The following is a 22070-nucleotide window of genomic DNA, read 5'->3' as shown; positions in this document are numbered from 1 at the left end:
GTCTTTTACTCTCTATCTTTTTGTCCCCCTCTCTCTTCTATTTCTCTCTCTCTTTCTCTCCCACTATGTTCGCGTTGCTCACTCTCTCCCTTCTGTCTTCTCTATTTACTAAGCTCCCTCTCGATTTATCTATCCACTACAAGAAAATGCACTTTTAGCGACCACTTTGTCTCTCTCCTGCTCATCACTCTGTCTTTGTCTCTCTCTCTCTCTATCTCTTTCTCTCCTCTATCTGCCTCTCACTCATTTTTCTCTCTCTCACCACCCATCTCCTTTACCACATTCACCACTACTGCAAACGCCATTCCACTACCACCATTACTACCACTGTCGCCACTTCACCTCTACGATTACCATTGCTACTACCATTGCCACCACTACCACTACTGCCACTATTACTACAATTACCTCTCATTCACCCTTGCCACTTCATCTACTCTACCACTACCACAACTTCACCACTAATCTCCTTCGCCGCCGCCGCCACCACCACCACCATCATCTCTTATCCACCACCTTCACCACTACTGCCACTACTACTACCATTACCTCTCATTCACCCTTGCCACTTCATCTACTCTACCACTACCACAACTTCACCATTAATCTCCTTCGCCGCTACCACCACCACCACCTTCACCACTACTGCCACTTTCTATCCTCTACAAAAAAAAAAAAAAAAAAAAAAAATCATTAATTACAAAAAAATATATATTTTAACAAAATTTTTTTTTTTTGACGACGGCAACTCCCGTTGCAAAAAAAAAGAAAAAGAAAGTTAAACGACATTATTTTGTTATTTAAATTTCATTTCTGACAAAAAAAATATTTTTTATTCCCGCCTGTTTTTGTTTTCCATTCCCGCTCTAACAAATTAAAATATCTTACTTTTATTAGAAATATGATAAAAAAATTAGATTGATATATTAATCATATTTAATTTGATTGAGTATGATAATATTTATTTTTTATATTACTTTTTAATTAAATGTAATTATATATATTTTTTTAATTACACATTCTATTTAACATGTGACTTTTTGATAGCTTTTATGGATGGAAACGGTTGCAAATCACTAATAGATTGTATATATACGTGGACGGCTCAGATGATACAATATTTCAATGGTTCAGATGGCACAAGATCACACCCTTTTTTGTTTTTTTGGTCTCAGCCTCACGTCTTAGAATTCAAATTTCAAATCTCTCTCTCTCTCTCTCTCTCCCCTTACTTCTGTACATGTCGATACACAAATCTCAAAACTAGAACTAGGGTTTTTAACTTACAATGCTTCTTCGAAGTGCATCAAATCCAGTTCTAAATTCATGGCTTCCACTTTCGAAAGAGTCATCAACATCCCCAGAGAGATAGATTTCTTTTCAAATTCCAAAGACTCGATCGGTCTCGATGGTCTTAGTTTCTCCGATCGACGAATTGGGGAAGAAAATGACCAGATCGATGTCAGAGACTGATCTCAGAGAGCTGTCGGTCTCCAAATGAAGACTACTATTGCCGGCAATTGCAATGGAGGAAGAGGAGGAGGAGGAGGAGGAAGAGGAGGAGAGAGAGGAGGGTTTTGATTCGAGATTAGATTCGTTGGATCGAATGTTATTTTGGGGGTCTGGATTGGATGAGATTGTGGTTGATGAGGAGTGTGATGTTGTTGAGGTTAGGGAATGGAAATTGGGGGGTGTTGTTGTGGGTGGTGGTAGATACGGCGGAGGTGGGTGATTGACCGGTGGTGGTGGATACAGCGGAGGTGGGTGTTTGATTTCAGATTTTCTTTTCTTTTTTGTTTTTGTTTTTGTTTTTTGTTTTTTTGTTGTGTTGATGTTGATAAATCATTAATTGGAGCACAATCACAATTTTCCTTTTGCTATCATGTTTGCTTCTTGGTTGCTTGATGTTTTCAGTGCATTGGTATGTTACTGTGCTCCCTATCATGGTTAATTTTCAGATTTCAGATCCTCAACAAATATGAGTGGGCTAAGGGCTACAAGTAGTTATAAGGTTAGAGTTGAAATTTGATAAATTTCTTACAAATTTATATTTAAATGTGTTTTTGAATGGTTTTTTATTTAAAAAATATTAAAGTGGGTTTATGAAGGGATTTGTTTCTAAAGCCAATCTTCATGTAATGCCTAAGAAAATGCTAGAAACTCAAAACAAGGGAATGATGAACTAGCAAGGATATTGAAGAAAGAAATGCTAGAAACTCAAATGCCTAAGAAACAAGATTAGTTGATTTTATCCCTCAGCATTGTGAGGTACCTTTGTTTTGGGATCAGATTGCTGCAATCTTAAATGTATGATTTTGTTTTATGTAACACGAATTGCTGTACATTATGAAAGTTTTGTTTTCTTCGTTTTGTACATAGTAGAAATTTGAGCCCTTGCCTAATCATTCCTATCGCAGAGAAAGTAGAAATTTGAGCCCTTGCCTAATCATTCCTATTGCAGAGAAAGTAATATCATTTTATTGCAGTTAGTGACATTATTTGATAAGAGGAAAATTTCCAGTTTAAATTGGCAGGCCTATGACACTGAACCAAATGAAATTTCTTTGATGAGGAAAATTACTACATTTCCACATCAAGTTCATTCAGACCACTGGTGATCAAAAGAACTAGTGGATGGTCAAAATAGGGGTTTGGTTTGTTTCTCTTGGGCTTGTATAATCTAGTACTGGTACATATTTTGTTTTGATATTTTATATATTTGCTTATCATTACTGTTTTTATTATTTTTATTTGACATTAGACTGTGTACTTTTCTCATTATCTTTGTATCTCATATCGTTGGAATTGATTGTATGACATGAATAGGAATCTGATGGGAATAAAGTTGTGAAAGATATCATTTTTGGCCCAGGAGAAAAGAAATATCGGTTCTGTAAGGTAGCCATAAGCTTCTCTATCAATTACTCAAGATTGCTTATGTTTCATGACCTATTACAAAATTCTGTGCTATTTTTCTTCTTTAGTAAAATCATGCTTTGGAATAATTTTGTCAATCTGCAAAATTATTCGTGATTGTCCGTCCTCGGATACGATTACTAATCCTCTGTTTGGCTCATCAATTTTTCGAGGAAAAGGAAAAGGAAATGCAAGGGAAATCATCAATCTTTGTGTTGTTAACATGGAAAACAATGAGGAAAAGAATATGATGAAAGTATGTAGAAAAAATCTTAGTTGTAAATATCATTTCCATAGTTGTCAAATTGGGATACGAATTGAGTATTGTTTTTCTATTTTTCTGAGTTGAGTATTGTATCATATTGTGTATCATAAGATACTTTTAACATCTATAAAAATGGGTAGAAAAATAAATATAGTTATAGCAAACACAAATATCTTGTGAGAACAAGACACCAAACAGTGTATAGTCCTTGAAATTACAAAAGGAAGGTTCTTTGAAAGATAAAAAGCATATAAATTGTATAATCGTCAATACATAATGTATATAAAATGCAGAGTGGAGTTAAGATATGTATAAAATAATTTCATAACTAACCATTTTAGTTTAAATATTTAATTACTACTTTTAAGTTTTCAAAGAACTTGTCTATAGTAGAAAGCTTCAAACTTTAACGGGTGGAAGTAGGTCTAAATCAACAACACACGATACTTAATATTTGACCAGACAAGTAGATATTTGTCAAAAAATAGAGAAAAATAAAATAGAAGTACCATATTGTTATCTAAAAAATATTATTTTTAATGAGTTAATATTAATTTACTAAAAGCAAGTTAAATTATTATTATTTTTTTCTTCAAAATTGCTAAAGAAAATACTACTACACCATGTAACTCCCAATAAACAACCCTAAAAGAGCCAGATCAAAGGACAAAAGTAAGAGAATAGAGGAAGGGACTTTGTAGTGCTTAAGTGGATGACTTACTGATTCTTTGAGTAGAGACATAAAACATACCTGATAACAAAAACCTGATAGAATTCTTCTGAGCAGAGAAATGGAAAAATCCAGCATTGATCTCCTGACAGAATTTAACTTGGATTTTGAGAAGGTCAAATACTCTCTGTGAATGAACTGCGTAGGTAATTTTCTTTGTATTCAGGTTCCACCTATGCCTACTATCGTTTCCTTCTAAAATTGATGAAGGGGAAAGCAACTCCAAAATGCCTATGTTCCCGAACTTGTTTCAATATTTTCTGAATTTTCGGGACTAAATATTAGAGCCTTTGATGGAGCTGTAACTCAATCTCTTATGTTAGCAAATTTCTGATCATTTGAATCCCTTTATTATTACTAAAGTATGACGCCTAAGAAAAGTCAGCCAAATTACAGTCTATTAGATACACGTTTGGGGATCACCAATTGAAGTAAATACACAGTGTTTTAACTCTTGTGTTTCTAAATTGTATTTCCCAAAAGGTACATTAACGGGTGCATATTTGGATAAAGATTGATAACTGGTCATATAAATTTCCTTGAGTTCATGATTTATAAATCAATCATAATAGTACCACAGCATCTTAATTTTATAAATTCTGAAAGTGTACTATATTTACAAAATTTGTTAGTAAATAAAATCCTGAGTTTTTCTGAACGTTGGTGAGCTTTGTTGCCCTCCATGCCATATTGGTCATGAAAAAGTCACGCAATGTTCAAATAAGTATTACCAGCCCAGATTAGAGGCTTATATCAAACTCCAATTACCTTCCTCAATTTTCAATCTTCCTCTGCTTGAATTTGCTATATTTTTTTATTTCTCTATTTTTTTGTTTTGAATTTCCTATAGTTTGAATTTTGAAAAAATATTACACGGAAATGCTGATTTTGTACTCATCTTCATTCTTCCACACAAGGTTTTGTGACCAGAGATTAGTCATTTAGCAATTCAAGCCTACAGTAAAGAAACTAGTCTCAGAGTTGGGCAACTTGGTAAGTAAATAAATTTTCTTTTATGATTGTGCTTCAGCTGAACACTCACTGCCCAGTTAATTTCATGAATTTGTGTCTGTTAGTCTGTGTCTGTTTACATTCAAACTGAATCTGTTTACATTCAATCTGTTTAATTGAATCTGTGACTATATTTTATATTTTATTAATATTTTATTAATCTGAATCTGTTTAAAGGAATTCAATATTTTATTAAAAAGGTCCAAAATAAATATTGACAAAATAGGAGAAAAAAAGGTTTAGAAATGGACTATAATTGCTATAATTGCTTTAATTTTGCTCTGTTATGTTATTTGTTTATTTTTCACTTTTGTTCCACAAGTTTGGTCATAAAAGAGAGATCTTCATTTTACAATTTCGACTAGTGTTTTTGGTGTCTTGTATCAAATAAAATGAACTTGAGATTTCAATGGCATTGTTTGGTTTTGCTACTTTGGAATCTGATTTTCATAATTTTGCTTATGTTTGGTGTAATATGGAATGAAATAGACTATAATTGCTAGAATTGCTTTAATTTTGCTTATGTTTGGTGTTTCATAATTTTGTGTTTTAGGCATATATAAGGAAACTTTGTTCATAAGGTTTGATAGAATTAGAGTTTGTCATAGTTTTATGTATATCATTTCACACCTAGATTCAATTAGCAAAGATTCTGAAGAAGCAAAAAAATAGCAAGGGGAGTTTAATGTATATTTTGCTGGGAAATAATTTGAGAGAAGTGAGTGGATCTATAAGTGACACCGAAAAAACTTGAATGGTGTAGACTGTATTATTTTAGACTAGCACAATACATTGATCTATAAGTGAGTGGATGTATACATATTACCCCTACTCTCTTTGTTATGTCGTGCTTAGTATCTAATTTTTTTATTAAATGTCTTGTTTCTCAAATAATATTGTCATTTTCTACAAGTGCATATCTTGAGTTTTAGATCACTTTTTTGTTTTATTATTAAATTATTCTAGCTTAAGAAAGTTTGAAATCATTCATGCCTTGATGATTTATTTTGGCTTCTACAAGGGTATCAATATCTTTTGTAGCTTTATACTATTTGTGTGGAGAATCAAAATAATTATGCCATTTTTGGTGGCTGTGGGGAAAGGATTGGGGCAGTTTAACAACTGGATAAATTACATTATTTTTGGTGTAATCTAAATGTAAGTTTATAAATTAATTAGTAAGTTTATTCATATGCTTCTGGCGGTTTTTAAATTAATTTGTTTTTTTATTTTTCAGGTCAGAAATTTCTTGGAGAGATGCAAAATATGGTCAAAGAATTCAAGAATTTACTTTTTTTCAAGTTTTTTATTTTTTATTTTTTAATGTATGTAATCACAGTTAATTTTTTTTTATTAATTTCTTTGTATATACTTTTAAACATTTAACTTTCATTTATGAAATATATGATATTATTTCATTCAATATATGGTTGTGATTCAAAATATAGTATATAGTGTGTATTACATTATTCAAATGCGCGTGCAAAAATAAATATTGATTATTCTTTAAATATGTCAATTTTTTTTTTATCACAGGTTTTATTAGTTATTAATCACACTTAAAAGGTGTGATCTAAAGTTTTTAATCACACTTAAAAGGTGTGATCGAAAGTTTTTAATCACACTTAAAAGGTGTGATCTAAATATTTTTAATCACATTTAAAAAGTGTGATCTAAATGTTTTTAATCACACTTAAAAGGTGTGATCTAAAGTTTTTAATCACACTTAAAAGGTGATCTAAATGTTTTTAACCACACTTAAAAGGTGTGATCTAAATATTTTTAATCACACTTAAAAGGTGTGATCTAAATATTATTAATCACACTTAAAAGATGTGATGAAAGCATTTTTTAATGACACTTAAAAAGTGTGATTAAAAATGACCATTTTAAATCACACTCCTAAAGACCACACTTTAATAAAACTTAAAATGTGTGATTAAAAAACATACATCACACCAAAAAAGTGTGATCTTTATCTATATTTGTAGTAGTGCTAATTAGCCAAACATGACTTAAGGGTTGATTGCAGAGAGGTTATTTAGTAGTCTTGGAGTAATACTCCACACTATTTATCACGTGACAGTTGTTGAATTGTCTCCTAAAACCGCAATATAATGTATTGAACCTCAGTGTTTTAGCCAATAAATATTAAATTAGGACACTACATTAATTTATTTTAGGTCGACCAATTAGTTTTAAGCAAATTGCAAATAGGTGAGAATGTGAATCTTTTTTTATTCAACTTGATACACAAAAAAGAACATGTACCAAGCACAATAATACACTATGGGGGTGTTTGATTCAAGGGATTATAGGGGTGATTATTTATTGTTTGGATTACTTGTCCAATAGAGGAGAATATCCATCATTTGGTGTCCATTTTAGTCCGCTTCACATAGAATCCGGCCGGACTCCATATCCTTCATATGAGGGACTAAACAATCCTAGGGAGGAGGTGAGATTATTTTCATGACAATGGTATCCATGGGACTAATGTGTGAAATGTCCATATTACCCTCATGCTATTACTTAGTAAACAATTAGAAAATGGTAAAATAGTGTTTTGAACATTAATAAATTATTTTTTTAGTGTTATTAATTTAAAATTATATATTAAATAAAAAATACAAATTATAAATTACAAATTATAAATTAAATTTTTTTAATGATGTTAAAAAATTAAATTTATATATTAAATAATTTTTTTTTGTGTTGTTAATTTAAAATTATATATAAAATATAAATTATAAATTATAAATTTAATTTAATTAAAAATAATAAATTAAAATTAGGGCCTTATAAATTAAAATTATTTTAGTGTTGTTAAATTATAAATTATAAATTATAGATTAAAAATTAAAAATTATATATTAAATAAAAAATATAAATTATAAATTATAAGGTTAAAATAGTTTTTTGAACATTTATCATTATCCAGTCCATCCAACCAAATATTGAATTCACTAAAAATAGTTATTTCCAGATATCTAATCCCATGAGAAAACAAACACGGGATACATATCCAATCCAACCAACTAGTTCGGGAGATTTACAGTCCCAAGTTTCAAGTCCGATAGATTCTAATCCCCCTTATCCAGTCTGTCCAATCAAACACATTCTAATAGATATGAGATTTACATTTCTAACACACCGAAATAATTGCTATAAACCATCCATGATATTAATTACATAACAACACATGATAAAATAATTCTATTTCATTTATCCTCGATCACTTGTACAAGAGGTGACATATGCAGGTATAAATTCATAAGTCTAACCATAAATCTATAGCATATGCGTAACAAGAGATAAGATAAGAAAGCAAAACAAATAGATAAATGCTCTAAAGGTTTACAACTTTCGAAGATAGTTCTTGGTTACAACAAAAGTGAACTTAAGTCCAATATAGTTAAAGCCCTTGTCTTGTACAAAAAACAAATACAATAAATATACAAAAGAAGCTCTCGCTCCAAGTCCTTCTAAACTACTAGCTTGGCAGAGGCATATCATCAGCACCTGAAATGTTTTTCCCACAAAGGGTAAGCCAAAGCCTAGTAGAAATAATCCAGTACAGTATATGAATCTTAACAAAACTATAAGGTGAATGCATCTGAAATGGTTGTGCCAAAACGTTTTATCTCTTTCCAAAAACCATGCAGTGCCAAATAAATATCATAGTTCATAAAACATTCTCTTTTCAAGGGAAACACATGGCAGTGAATCATATTTCTAGAAATCTCTAAAACAGTATCACATTTCACGAAAATTAAATTCACCTGAAATCATAAACCAGCACCCATGTAAATATAGGCTATAGAAGCACTACTATTGCCATTTTACGAATATTTCGTCCGCGGGATCAGCACCCATGTATATGTGTGGTTTTCGAGACTTTCACCTTAGACACAAAGGCCAACTTATTTGATGTAACAACAACTCCTTTCCATATTCACCAATTTCCTCAAAACAATATGCATTTGCAATGTATAAATATAAAATAATGCCCGATGCAAATAAATGAGAGAGATAGTTTCGATATCCCTAATTTTTATGCAATTTCCACAACAATAACTGTTATCCTCCACCGATAGCTCAAAACAAATATTTCTACATAGATAATTTATGTTCCATAAAGATAAACTTTCCAAATTTCAAGAGGTGAGTGATAATATGTATCCAACTCTATTATCCTCATCAATATCAATCCAATTTCATAATCTCAACATCAATTTTATTATTTATACAAAATCAACATTTGAGACATTTGAAGAAAAATTAATTTTCTTTCCAAAATCAATCCCGAGTATCAAAATCAACCATTTCTACCCAACCCAACATTATTTCCAACATCAAAATTATTTCCAAAAATCCTTTTGAAAAACCCCTCTTTTGATTTTTAACCAAAATCCTAGGTTTGTTCCAAAATTTCCAAAATCACAATATTGATTAGAAATAACAATAGCTAAGTTAAAACTTATAAAAAGAGTGGAACTAGGACACGAGATAGAGAAAGAGAGTGTGGAGAACTCAAAAACGCCCCAAACCAACTTTGCTCCAATTAGAACGAAGCCCTCGTTGAGCTCTATCTTTTTTACAAAGGCACACGGGAGAAAAGATCAACGGATTTAGATAGATTCAAGCAAAATAAATGAGTTTTAGAGAGAGAGAGAGAGAGAGAGAGATATCAATGTTTTGAAATGTTTAGAGAGAGATAAAGGTGAAAGAGTGACTCAAAAAGGGTTGTTTAAAACTGATATACGTACAGTTCGCTCGGGCGCAAGATGTGTCGCTCGAGCGGTCATACACAATAAGTTTTACAGCTTGAGTAGAAGAATTTTTGCTCGAGCACAGAATATAAAATCCCAGCAGTTTTACAAACAGAGGTCGTCACTCGAGCGCAAGAAGCTTTGCTCGAGCGAAGAATACAAGCTCTCAGTATTTTTGCAGATCTATAGAAGTATTGGAGGTTCACAAAGATCGCTCGAGCGCAAGAAGTGGCGCTTGAGCAAAGGAACAAAAATCTGGGCAACAAAAGTTTGAAAAACAAGCTACCAACTTGTTCCAAACGCAATCCACACATCCCAAAATCCAAACTCAAATAGATATAAGAGGAAACAAGACATGGATAACTATATATGACAATGAAACTAGGATCCAAAATATCAAATGGGTCGAGTCCAAACCAGAATCGCTATAATCTTCCCCTTTAGAAATTTCATCCCCAAAATTTTAAACCAAACATTAAAACCATGTTTTAACCAATTATAACGATGACAATAATTCAAATTCATCACCATGACCCATCCACCGGTCATTCACTCTCACCCTGTGATGTCGCCACAACACTTTTATCAAAGGAATCGTCTTGCCTCGCAAGACTTGGTCTCGAGTATCTAAAACTCTAACCGGTCTCTCCTTATAGGAGGCATCCTCGTCAACCTCTAACTCAGTCTAATCCAACACATGTGAAGGATTCGGCTCATACTTCCAAATCATACAAATATGGAACATGTCATGAACCCTGGAAAACTGTAGTGGCAAGACCAAATGATGAGCTACCTTCCCAATCTACTCTAGGATCTCAAAAGGCCCAATAAACCTATGAGACAACTTCTTACTCTTTCCAAATCTTAGGTGATACCTTCAAGAAGACATGATCTCCCACCTCAAAGGATAATGGTCTCCTTCTACAGTCTGCATAGCTCTCCTGATGACTCTGAGCCGTGACCAACTTCTTACGGAAAAGTGCAACTTTCTCTGTCGTTTTCGGACTAACTCTGGACCCAACATAGGTGCATCACCCACCTCAGCCCAACACACAAGAGATCTACACTGTCGGCCATACTAGGATTCAAACGGTGCCATACCAATACTTAACTGGAAGCTGTTGTTATAGGCAAAATCTACTAAGGACATAACCTCGAAGCATATCCTCAAGAATCTGAATAGTATGCTCTGACTATCTATTAGTCTGAGAATGATAGGCAGTACTAAAAGTCAACCTAGTACCTAAGTCATTCTGCAGGCTCTGCCACAACCGAGCTGTAAAATGCGGATCTTTATCTAAGACAATTGTCAGAACGACCCTATGAAGTCAAACAATGTCCCTAATGTAAAGGTCAACTAGATAATCTACCGAGTCACACGTGCGCATAGGTACAAAGTGGGCTGACTTGGTCAATCGGTCAACTACCACCCAAATGGTGTCATTACCCCCATTGAGTTCTCGGAAGACCCACAACAAAATCTATTGTGACATGCTCCCACTTCCACTTCGTTATAGGCAAGGGTTGCAACAAACCCACAGGCCTCTGATGTTCGGCCTTCACTTGTTGACAAGTAAGGCACCTTGACACAAACATGGATACATCCTTCTTCATCCCCTTCCACCAAAACTGATGATTAAGATCATGATACATCTTTGTGCCTCCCGGATGCACTGTAAGGCATGAATGGTGAAACTCTTGGAGTACCTCCTTTCGACATGACTCTGGCACGAAAAGACAGTCAAGGTATCTAATGCCTTTCCACTAGAGATCTTCTCTTGGAAGGTTTCTATCTCAAGGTCACTCCTGTGTGCTTCTGTAACTCGACTCATAAGTATAGGTTGTGCAACTACCAAAAGTAAAGTTGCAAATTCAACGAATTCACTAAGATACAAGTCAAACTCACCAATAGCACCCAAAATCTCCCATTCTTGGACGGTGATATAAGCTACACTACTAATGGATTTTCTCAAGGCATCGACCACTAAATTGGCCTTTCCCGAATGATAGTGCAACTCAAAATCATAGTCTTCCATAAACTCCATTCACCTCCTCTATCTCAAATTTAGATCTTTCTGTGAAAACAGGTACTTCAGACTCTTCTGATAAAAAAACACCTCAAACATTTCACCATAAAGGTAATGCCTCCAAATCTTCAAGGCAAAGATCACAACTGCTAGTTCTAAATCATGGGTAGGATAGTTCCTCTTATGTGTTTCAACTGACGTGAGCCATAAGCTACCTTTCCCTCTTGCATCAAAACACAGTCCAAACCTTCCCGTAAGGCATCACAATACACAAAATAGCCCAAACCCCTCTCCAAAATAATCAACACAGGAGCAGTGGTAAGTCTAACCTTATGCTCTTGAAATGACTTCTCATAAGTCTCACTCCACACAAATTTAACTCCCTTCCTCGTAAGCCTAGTCAGTGGTGAGGCTAATCTAGAGAAATCCTTCACAAATTGACGATAATAGCTGGCCAACCCTAAGAAACTACGGATCTTAAAGGCATTCTTAGGTTGCTCCCAATCTTGCACTGCTTCTATCTTAGAAGAGTCTACAGTCACTTCTTTCCTGAATACTACGCGGCCTAAGAACTTAACTTCCTTTAACTAGAATTTACACTTCCCGAACTTAGCATACAGTTTGTGCTCCTTTGAGGGTAAGTAAATCAAGATGTCATCAACAAAGACGACTACAAAGCGGTCTAAGAACTCGTGGAAGATTCGGTTCATCAAATCCATAAACACAACTGGTGCATTGGTTAGCCTGAAAGGCATCACATGAAACTCATAATGGCCATACTGCGTACGTAGTGCCGTCTTCTGGATATCTTCCTCCCTTACCCTCAGTTGGTTATAACCAGATCTCAAGTCTACCTTAGAGAAGCAAAAAAACCCCTTCAACTGGTCAAACAAATGATCTATGCATGGCATTAGGTGCTTGTTCTTAACAATTACCTGATTCAATTTCCGGTAATCAATACAAAGTCATAATGCACCATCTTTCTTTTTGACAAAAAGAGTCGGTGCTCCCTAAGGCGAAGTACTAGGATGAATAAAACCCTTATATAGCAATTCTTAGAGTTGAATCTTCAATTCACTCAACTCGGCAGGTGCAAATCTATACGATACCATAGAAATGGGTATCGTGCCAGGCACTAAGTCAATAGAGAACTTGATCTCACGATGAAGTGGCAAACTAGTGAGATCCTTAGGAAAGACATCGGGGTAATCACAAACTACCCTTGGCAAATCAACTCAGGCTTCGTCACACTCACTACCTAAGAAGTTTGCAAGAAGACAACTAAGCTCACTCTGCCCTCGCGGATCACATACTGGTGATGAAGCTCTATCGACTCTGTCCCTTATGAAATAAAAACAATCACCACACAAGGTACATACAGTAACCCTCTAACAGTAACAATCTATGATAGCCCGATACGATGACAACTAGTCCATACCCAATATAACATCGAAAGTCGACATGTCAATCAACACAAATGCAAAAGGAAGTCGGCGACTGGCAACCTCTATCTCACAACCCCAGAACCCCTGTTCCAAAACAATCTCACCACCAATATGTGACTTTACACTCAGTGGAGATACTAACTGAGCTAATTCTAACCCCAATGGCGATGCAAATGTAGACAAGTTGAATGAATGAGATGCACCCGTATTAATTAACACATTGGTAATAGAATTTCATAACAAGAAAGTATCTCTCACAACTGAAGGCGCTGGTACTAAGTATGGTGTAGTAATAACATACACACTTCCTGTAGGTCTCTGCTCCACCTGCTCCCCCTCGGAGCATAAGTTTGATACACTGACTAAGCTGAAGAGGCTCTCTGATTGGCGCTCGAGGCCTATGCTAACTTTGCGGGCTGGTGGCTCTGTGTTGTAGACACCACATTGTGACCACCCTGAAGACTTAGACGCCTCATGTTGAACACTTGATGATGAAATGTTACACTATGCAATCGTTCAAATTCTTCAGTAAAAGGCGTCGGTTTTCAAGCTTCAGAACCTAAACCTTGCACTCCCTTTGCACCAAAAAACCTAATTTTTTTTAGCTTGACCACCTAGAGACCTACTGGCTAACAAGTGGCCGACAAACCATTTTTGGTTGGCTTGCCATCCCTCTCCATGGCCGGCCAGCCTGCCGTGATTAGCGACAGATAGATATTTTGCAACCAGCTGTTCCCCCATGTGCATGTCTTGCACCACCTGGCTTATTACAGATATTTTCGAAATGAGATAGTTTTTATTTCTATAAATAGATGACCTCTCCTCATGGTTTGGGGTTATAAAATTTTGGCCAAAATAAAAAACTCGTCCAACACACTTTCTCTCTCTCTTGTATTAGACATACACTATCTATACACTTCCTACACCAAAAACTTAAGGCCTCTTGTTGAGATTCTTGACCCTAAATCTCAACTTTTGAGAGTGTTTACCTTGTGGTTTGCTTAACCAAGAGTATCATCTCTTTAAGAGGTATAACCTTTGCCATCTTTTACCTTGTTTACACTACTCTTCTCTTATATTTTTATTGTTGTTTATACACTGTTTTGGACTAGTTTTGAGGGTTGAAACTTGTGATTTAAAAGCCACCAAAGGTGGAGGGGTTAACCACTATTTCTTGAACCTTATCCCATAGCTTATATCCTTGTTCTTCCCACTTGTTTCTTTTCTTTTAGCTACAGTTTTTCAGGGTTTTCAGAGGCTAAAATATGTGATTTGAAGGTCCAAAAGGTGAAGGGGTTAGCCACCCTTTCTTAGGCTTGTTTCCTAGTTTTGTTCTCTTCCATTTTTGTTGTAATTTTCTACTTTTTTCAAAATGATTTCAACACTATTTTGTAGTTTTTGGGGCTGTTTTAATTGTTCATTTATTTTATGATTTGAAGACTACACTTGTGTTATTGTAAGTCCTCATAGATTTGGGTATTTAGGCCATAGACACCCATCTATTTGAGATGATAACTTTATTTACATAGTTTTCATGTAAATATTCACACTTGCGATAATCACGTTTGCATAATCATCTCTACAACTTCCCTTCTTTATTTGCTTTCTTTGATTAAGAGTTGTCTCAAATACTAGGTTGTTGTTCAAGGCATAAGAAAGAGACTTTTCATGCTTAATGGTTTAATCTCTTCGGAAATTCATTACCAAGGCACTACATCTCTCCCATGCTAGGCATAACCTCTTATTTGACACTAGTCTTTATCGCTTTTTGCACTTAGTGGACGTAATTATCACTTTTGGAGAAAATGAAGAAAAGATAAGAAAATGGCAAGGTAATATAAAATAAGGTAATAAATTTAAGTTGGGTTCAGTCGGACATTGAACCCATTGCGTCTTGAATCATTGCATACTTTTTAGTGATGTTTATTAATTCAATAAGCAATGTCCACCCTTATCCTTTAGGTAACTCTATGATAGGGAAGAAGTGGTGTTGATTTTTTATTTCTTTTTATTGAGCTTTTATCCTATTGGTTCTAAGATCATCATGCAACAAACGTGTGAATATTGATGATTTGTGAACCGAATATACTCCTCCCTTGATCATTTTCATGACAGAGAAGGGCAGAGAGGATAAACATCTCTTGGAAACACTTTGTTTTGCTCTATTTCAGATCTGTTATAGCAGGGTAATCTCCAAAAACAGTGGCCGACCGGCAACCTTTCTGTCCGACCGACCACTTTCCAAGGTCGCCCGACCACATTTTTTTGTATAGGCAGTGGCATTTTTGTGGCAGAACAAAACAGAAACTGAGGCCAAAACAGAATAATTTTCTGACTGCAAACAAAACAAAATCTGGCAGCAAATAGAGAGGTTTCCAAGAGGATGTTCTCGGTTGTGCGCTTGTGGCTCCTCACCTCCCATCCTATTGATTTAGTGCTTTAATATTATTGTGTTGCAATTAACTAGTTGGCTCCATTCAAATTTGTAATAATTAGTTAGGGTAGTTAATTTTGATGTTGTAATATTTAGTTTAATTAGGACATTTATTCGGACCCTCTTGTATGAGGGCAGACTTGTAATATTACGTATGTCTTCTAACCCTCATTCTTTCTCCCTTTTATTTACTTGCTTATGTCTTCTAACCCTCATTCTTTCTCCCTTTTATTTACTTGCTTATGATGGTTGCATGTAGTATTATATTTTGGTTTTATATCATTATCATGTGCAAATATCCATTTTTGCATGCATCGGGTTCGGTTCATCATTCTAACATCATTGTCACTACGTACTAACTTGAATACGTGCGCCATCGCATACTTTGAGTTGAGCCATATGTCATGTTAATAAACCGAACCTAGTAGTTGCGTTTTGTATGTGTTGCATTAATCACTTGCAGATTAGGGCATGCATTTTTCTAACTATTATCTTCTATTTTGGCTTGTATTGGTTGAGTACTAGGTGAGCATTTCTTGCTTTAGCATATTGCATGTATGTTTGTGTTGCCACATCAAACATATTTACCATGAGGCTAAGTGTTTATTCGATATACCTCATGAATGCTTATGGATGAAGGCAAATTTGCCTACATTGGGATGACTTTGATTAATGGACAAATGAGTTTACTTTTTCAAGTGGCACATATCCAAAACTCTTTTCAAACAAACATGAAATCAAAGCATTCCAGAGTAGGTGACTTAGTCTATACTTGTGTACCTCACATAGTAATGTTAGCATAATAATCGAAACAAGAGCATATAATGTATATAAAAACACATCATGATTAGTAGAGGCCGATCTTTGATCAGGTGAGTGGGGTGCTGAATTCATGACCTTCCCCTCTCTTACCTAAGTTCTTGAGCTAAGACACATTGGTTATGATGGACAAGTGGCCTTTGGTACGACTCATGGGTTTCCTAAATTTCCTAAAAATATTTAGGTGGTGATTCCGAAATCTAGAATTGCAGTTCATTTTTGGCATTTTTTATTGTAAATTGATTTTCCAAAGATTACTGGATTTGAACTCTCATTTGTGTTTTTCTATTTCACATTGCACTTGTGAAACCAGATTTAGAACCACGGGAGTCCGAATTGTATGGCTATTTTATCCGAGGAAACTAAACCACCCCGAGGAGCACGAAAAGTGAGCTATAGTTTCTGGCGACTCTACTGGGAAGATTAGAGAACTTGACTTGGACTTCATGATGTGACATTTTATCTATAGATATATGTTCTTTGCATTGCATTTGCATTGGTGCTTTAAGTCACTGTGTTTTCCATCTGCTATTCTTGGATGGCTTGCCTTAAAAGCTTGCCAAAAGGCTGGCCGGTCGTGGGCTCTGCCATGTTGGAAACATAACCCTTGGATCTGGATTATCGCTATACCGTTTAATCCTTTTTTAACTTCTCGGTATTATGTATGAGAGGTATATTAGGTAATCTTGCTGAGGTACCCTTTTTGACCAATCGGCCTAACTGCATATAGTAAAGCCAAAGTTGCTATTCCAACATAGGACATGATGCTCACCCGTATGTAAGATTTTATGAAAACTACTTGGTTGAAGTAGTGAAACCCTAGTTCCTGCCGAAACTAGAATAGGGTAACCCTACCCTTTTATAGGGGTGCTTTGGCTCTCTTTAACTGGTATGTGCTGTACAGTAAAACTGTACAAGAATGCTTCATATCCGTGGTATAGTTGGTATTTGTTTTAGGGGTAGAATTCAGTAGGGAGTACAGTCCTACGGCTTTGATCATGCCTGTTCTAATGAAATTTTAGCTGAGATGTTGGCCGATTTCTGATTTCTTTTGCTAGGTAGTCTAAAGCCATACCTTCAGAAAGTTCTGATATCCCCAAGTACTCTGGACCCGTGTCAGAAGACTTTGTAAGGTCGGAGATCTTGTTCGAGGACCGCCAGTGTTTGCCTCACTGTCATTAGTTGCTAGGCGAAGAAGGATCAGACAAAGTTCACTAGTTCAGTTATTTTAGAAATCACCCCTTAGCTCACCTATACTTAGTTCACCTCAAGCTCCATTACCAACTCCTAGAATGGCTTAGTATCCATCATCTGATTTGGAGGAATTACTACTCCGTCTACAGTAGTCAGTCGACTCACGCCAACACGACATGACGCGTTAAGCTGAGGTCACAAATAGGTTGTAGCAACAACAACAACAGCCAGCTGTGGTTTCTGCACCACACACACCTAATGTGACTATCTCTACACCTGGTACCGTTTCTAATGCTGCTATAGTTTAGGATCCACAAATCGAGGGTGTTCCAATTTTTCCTGTCTAGGTAGATTCCATTCCAGCACAGAGATGTAGAGCCCCAGTTTATCAGACTGAGGCACCTTATGAATTCGAGGTTGACCCAACTGTGTTCAAAGTCAACAAGCTGGAAACAATGTTCAAGAAGGCATAGGGGGTTAACTCCATTCCAGACAAAGAGGATGGGTACACCGAATCTACAGTTACTTTGCAGTGGTTCAAAATGCCACATATTGACTGCTTTGATAGCGCTGGGGACCCAATGGTACACCTATGTCTGTTTTCTAATATCCTATGACCAATGGGTTTGACTAGACCAGATTGTAGTAGTTTTTGCTTTTCGGTCGAACCATGTTAGGTATAGCAGTGATCTAGTATGCCAAGTTGGAGGACTCTATGAAGTAGAACTAAGAGGAGTTGGCTGAGTCTTTCATTGCTTAATACTCCTACAATACGTAGATTGAGGTCACAACTTGTGATCTTGAAGTGACATGCCAGGAGCCGAAGGGAGGCTTCTCTGTGTTTGTAACTAGATGGAGGGCCAAAGCATCAATAATGACCACTCGATCCTCAGAGAAAGACTAAATCAGAATGGCAAGCTGCTGCAAAAAATGATTGTTCTTCCCTTATTCACCTTCAAGGAACTTCATGAAATAGGGGTTTAGATCAAAGACGCAATGAAACAGGGGATCATCACTGATGACAAGGAGCCAGCCAAGAGGCATTTTGTTTGCAGTTCCAATGCTACCGGGGGTAGCATAGCTACGAAACTGTCAGAGGTCAGTGTTGTCACCACAACCAAAACTGCCGACCCTTTTGCCAACATGGGCCCACAAACTTCTAACCCTACCTGACCTCCAGGTAGACCTTTCAACCAGTTCTACATGACTGTATCTCTGGACATGCAGGTGTTAATAAAAAAGGGGCATCTGAAACCTCTAGAACCTCAACCATTTCACGACCCCTTTCCACCAAAGCACGATCCCATTAAATACTGTGCTTTCCATCAATAGCACGGCCATGAAATAGACCGGTGCTTCCGCTTGCCTCATGAGATTCAAGATCTCATTGACAACAAAGTCATAGGTCCACCCCAAAAGCCAAATGTGACCACTAACCCACTCTTTGTCCAAAACCAAGTCCCCTTGCCTTGAAATATCCACCTGATCTATACACTACCATCCAGTTTCGACCCGAGCGTCTATATCACCCCTTCCGACCTACGAAAGTCGATATTGTTTATCTTTGATAACACGGACTTGTGCATGATAAACACATCCAACCTACAACCTGAGCCTCACAAATCTGTGGTTACAACACCTGAAGAAGAGGAGGTTTTTACCTTAGAGGGAGGTTCTGGTCTATCACAGGGAATTTTCGAGGAATCATTTGAGGAGGTTTATGGCCCGAGTTGTGGTTAGGGAAGACAGCCCAAGCCAGAGGCTGGATGATCTTGTGGATCTTGAAGAAGATTTGGGCAACCTATAATTCTTTGAAAAACATGACTGAGGGATGTGCAGATCAGGTGGTTTGATCTGGGCCTATCGACTGATAATAGGGGGTGGTTGAGTGATGAATCAGACAAAAAAAAGGAAACCGGAGGAAAAAAAGCTGTGGTAGCTGAGAAAGTTGAAGAGAAAGAGAAAATGCCAGAGGGCAATAGTACGGAAATACAGACCCAAGAATTGGGTGTTATGGAAACTACAAACGCTAAATAGGAAGTTGTGTTAGGGTAGTTTGAACAGGAGAGAATTGAAGATAGCCAAAAGGCCGCAACATCTTGTCACCCTGAGAGGGATAATTGCACTGTAAGAGTGATCCGAGTTGAGCTAGACAACTGTTTATCGGCAGCTGATGGTGAGTGGTGGGAAGATAGCGATTTGCATCTTGCCCATACAAATGAAGACTGGGGAGATCATATCTGTAGCTTGCTTTTCATGCTCCTCGAAGGGGTTTAGTCTCCTTAGATACGATAGCCCTACAGGTCAAAATCCTGTGGTTTTGAATCTGGTTTCACAAGTGGAATGTGAAATAGATTAAACAAATGAGAGTCCAAGTCTGGTAAATCTTAGAAAATCCATTTATCATCAGAGATGCCAAAAATGAACTGCATTGTCAGATTTCAAAGTCACCACCTAAATATTTTAGAAAAATTTAAAAAACCCGTGACTCATGCCAAAGGCCACTTGTCTGTCATAACCAAAGTGTCTCGACATAGGAACTTAGGTATAAGAGGGGAATGTCATGAATTAAGCATCCCATTCACTCGATCAAAGATCGGCCTCTACTAATCATGATATGATTTTTATGTACAGTATATGCTCTTGTTTCGATTATTAAGCTATCTTACTATGTGAGGCCCATATTTATAGACTAAGTCACTCACTTCATAATGCTTTGATTTGATGTTTGCTTGAAAAGTGTTTTGAATATGTGCCACTTGAAAAAGCGAGCTCATATATACATTAATCAAATGCATCCCAACTTAAGCGAAGTAACCTTCATCCACTAGCATTCAAGAGATATATCAAATAAGCACTTCAAAGTATATGGTAATATGCTCGACATGGCAACACAAACATACATGCAGTATGCTAAAGCGAAAAAGCTCACCTTGCATCCAACCAAGGCAAGCCAAAATAGAAGAAAATAGTTAGAAAAATACATGCTCTAATATGCAAGTGAATAATACAACACATACAAAATTCAACTACTAGGTTTGGTTTATTAACATGAAATGTGGACCACTTCAAAGTATATGGTAGATGTATTCAAGTGAGAAATAACAACAAGGTTAGAATGATGAACGGAACCCAATGCATGCAAAAATGGATATAAGTTAGAGTAATGGCATGAAACCAAAATATGATGCTGTACGTAACCATCGTAAGCAAGTAAATAAAAGGGAGAAAGAATGGGGGTTGGAAGACATACACAATATTACAAGTTTGCCCTCATGCAAGAGGGTCCAATTGTCCGAATTTAAACTAATTATTACAACACCAAATTAACTAATTTAACTAGCTATTACAAATAGCTAAATTTAACTCGCTATTACAATTTCGAATGAATCTAATGAATTTAAACATACTGCTATCAAAGCATTAATTTTAAAGGACCATGGGAAATGAAGCATCGCATACGCACAAATGAGAACATCCTCTCGAAAACTTCTCTATTTTACTGCCAGAATCTATTTTGTTTATAGTAAAAAATTTAATCTATTTTTGCCCTAACTTCTGCTCTGTTCTACCATGAAAATAACACTGGTTGTATAAAATGTGGTCGGCTGGATGAAAAAGGTAGCTAGCCGGTCATTGTTTTTGGGTACTGCCCTACTATTACAAAATTGAAACAGAGCAAAAACAGAGTGTTTCCAAGAGATGTTTATCCTTTCTGCCTCTCCCTATCATGAAACTAATCAAGGGAGGAGTAGACTTGTTTCACAAACCATCAATTATCACAAAGTTATTGCGTGATGATCTATGGACCGGTAGGACAAAAGCACAATGAAGGGAAATAAAAGACCAACAAAACCTCTTCCCTATCATGGAGTTAGCTTAAGGAAATTAAAAGACATTGCTTCTTGAATCATTAACATCACTAATGAGTATCTAATGATTCAAGAATCAATGGGTTCAATATAATGTCCGATTGAACCTGACTCAATTTTATTACTCTTTTTACCACTTTTACTCTAATTTTTACCTCTTTTACATTACCTTGTCATCCTTTATTCATTTTTGTCCAAAAGTGATAACTACGTCCACTAAGTGCAAAAAATGATAAAGAGAAGTGCCAAACAAAAAGTTGTGCTTAGCATGAGAGAGATGTAATGCCTTGGTAATGAACCTCCAAAGAGATTAAACCATTAAGCATGGAAAGTCTCTTTCTCATGCTTTGAACAACAACCAAGTGTTTGAGATAACTCTTAATCAAAGGGAGGGAAAAAAAAATTAGAAGGGAGGTTGCAGAGATGATTAGGCAAAGATGATTATAAGTGTGAGACTCTTCATATGAAAACTACGAAATGAAAGGCAATCAACTCAAATGAATTGGTTTCTATGGCCTAAATCCCCAAATCCAAGAGGACTTGCAACAGCACAAGCATAGTATTCAAAGCATAAATTAAATAAAC

At 35.9% G+C, this 22070-nt stretch overlaps 1 long non-coding RNA gene across 2 annotated transcripts; it reads left to right on the top strand.

Moving 5' to 3' along the window:
- Window positions 1–1144: 1144 nt before the first annotated feature.
- On the top strand, window positions 1145–6347 carry LOC114310371 (uncharacterized). 2 transcript variants are annotated; one of them, XR_014343383.1, is made up of 4 exons: window positions 1145–1760; window positions 1959–2011; window positions 2827–2898; window positions 6160–6347. It is a non-coding gene; the product is annotated as an uncharacterized LOC114310371 (long non-coding RNA). The 2 variants fall into 2 exon arrangements; XR_014343382.1 differs by lacking the exons at window positions 1145–1760; window positions 1959–2011 and having other exon boundaries at window positions 2429–2898.
- Window positions 6348–22070: the final 15723 nt, after the last annotated feature.

The sequence above is a fragment of the Camellia sinensis genome, chromosome 10, assembly GCF_055761805.1.
Source record: "Camellia sinensis isolate YWXY chromosome 10, ASM5576180v1, whole genome shotgun sequence".
Classification (NCBI taxonomy): Eukaryota; Viridiplantae; Streptophyta; class Magnoliopsida; order Ericales; family Theaceae; genus Camellia; species Camellia sinensis.
This window is presented reverse-complemented; position numbering and strand designations above follow the sequence as displayed.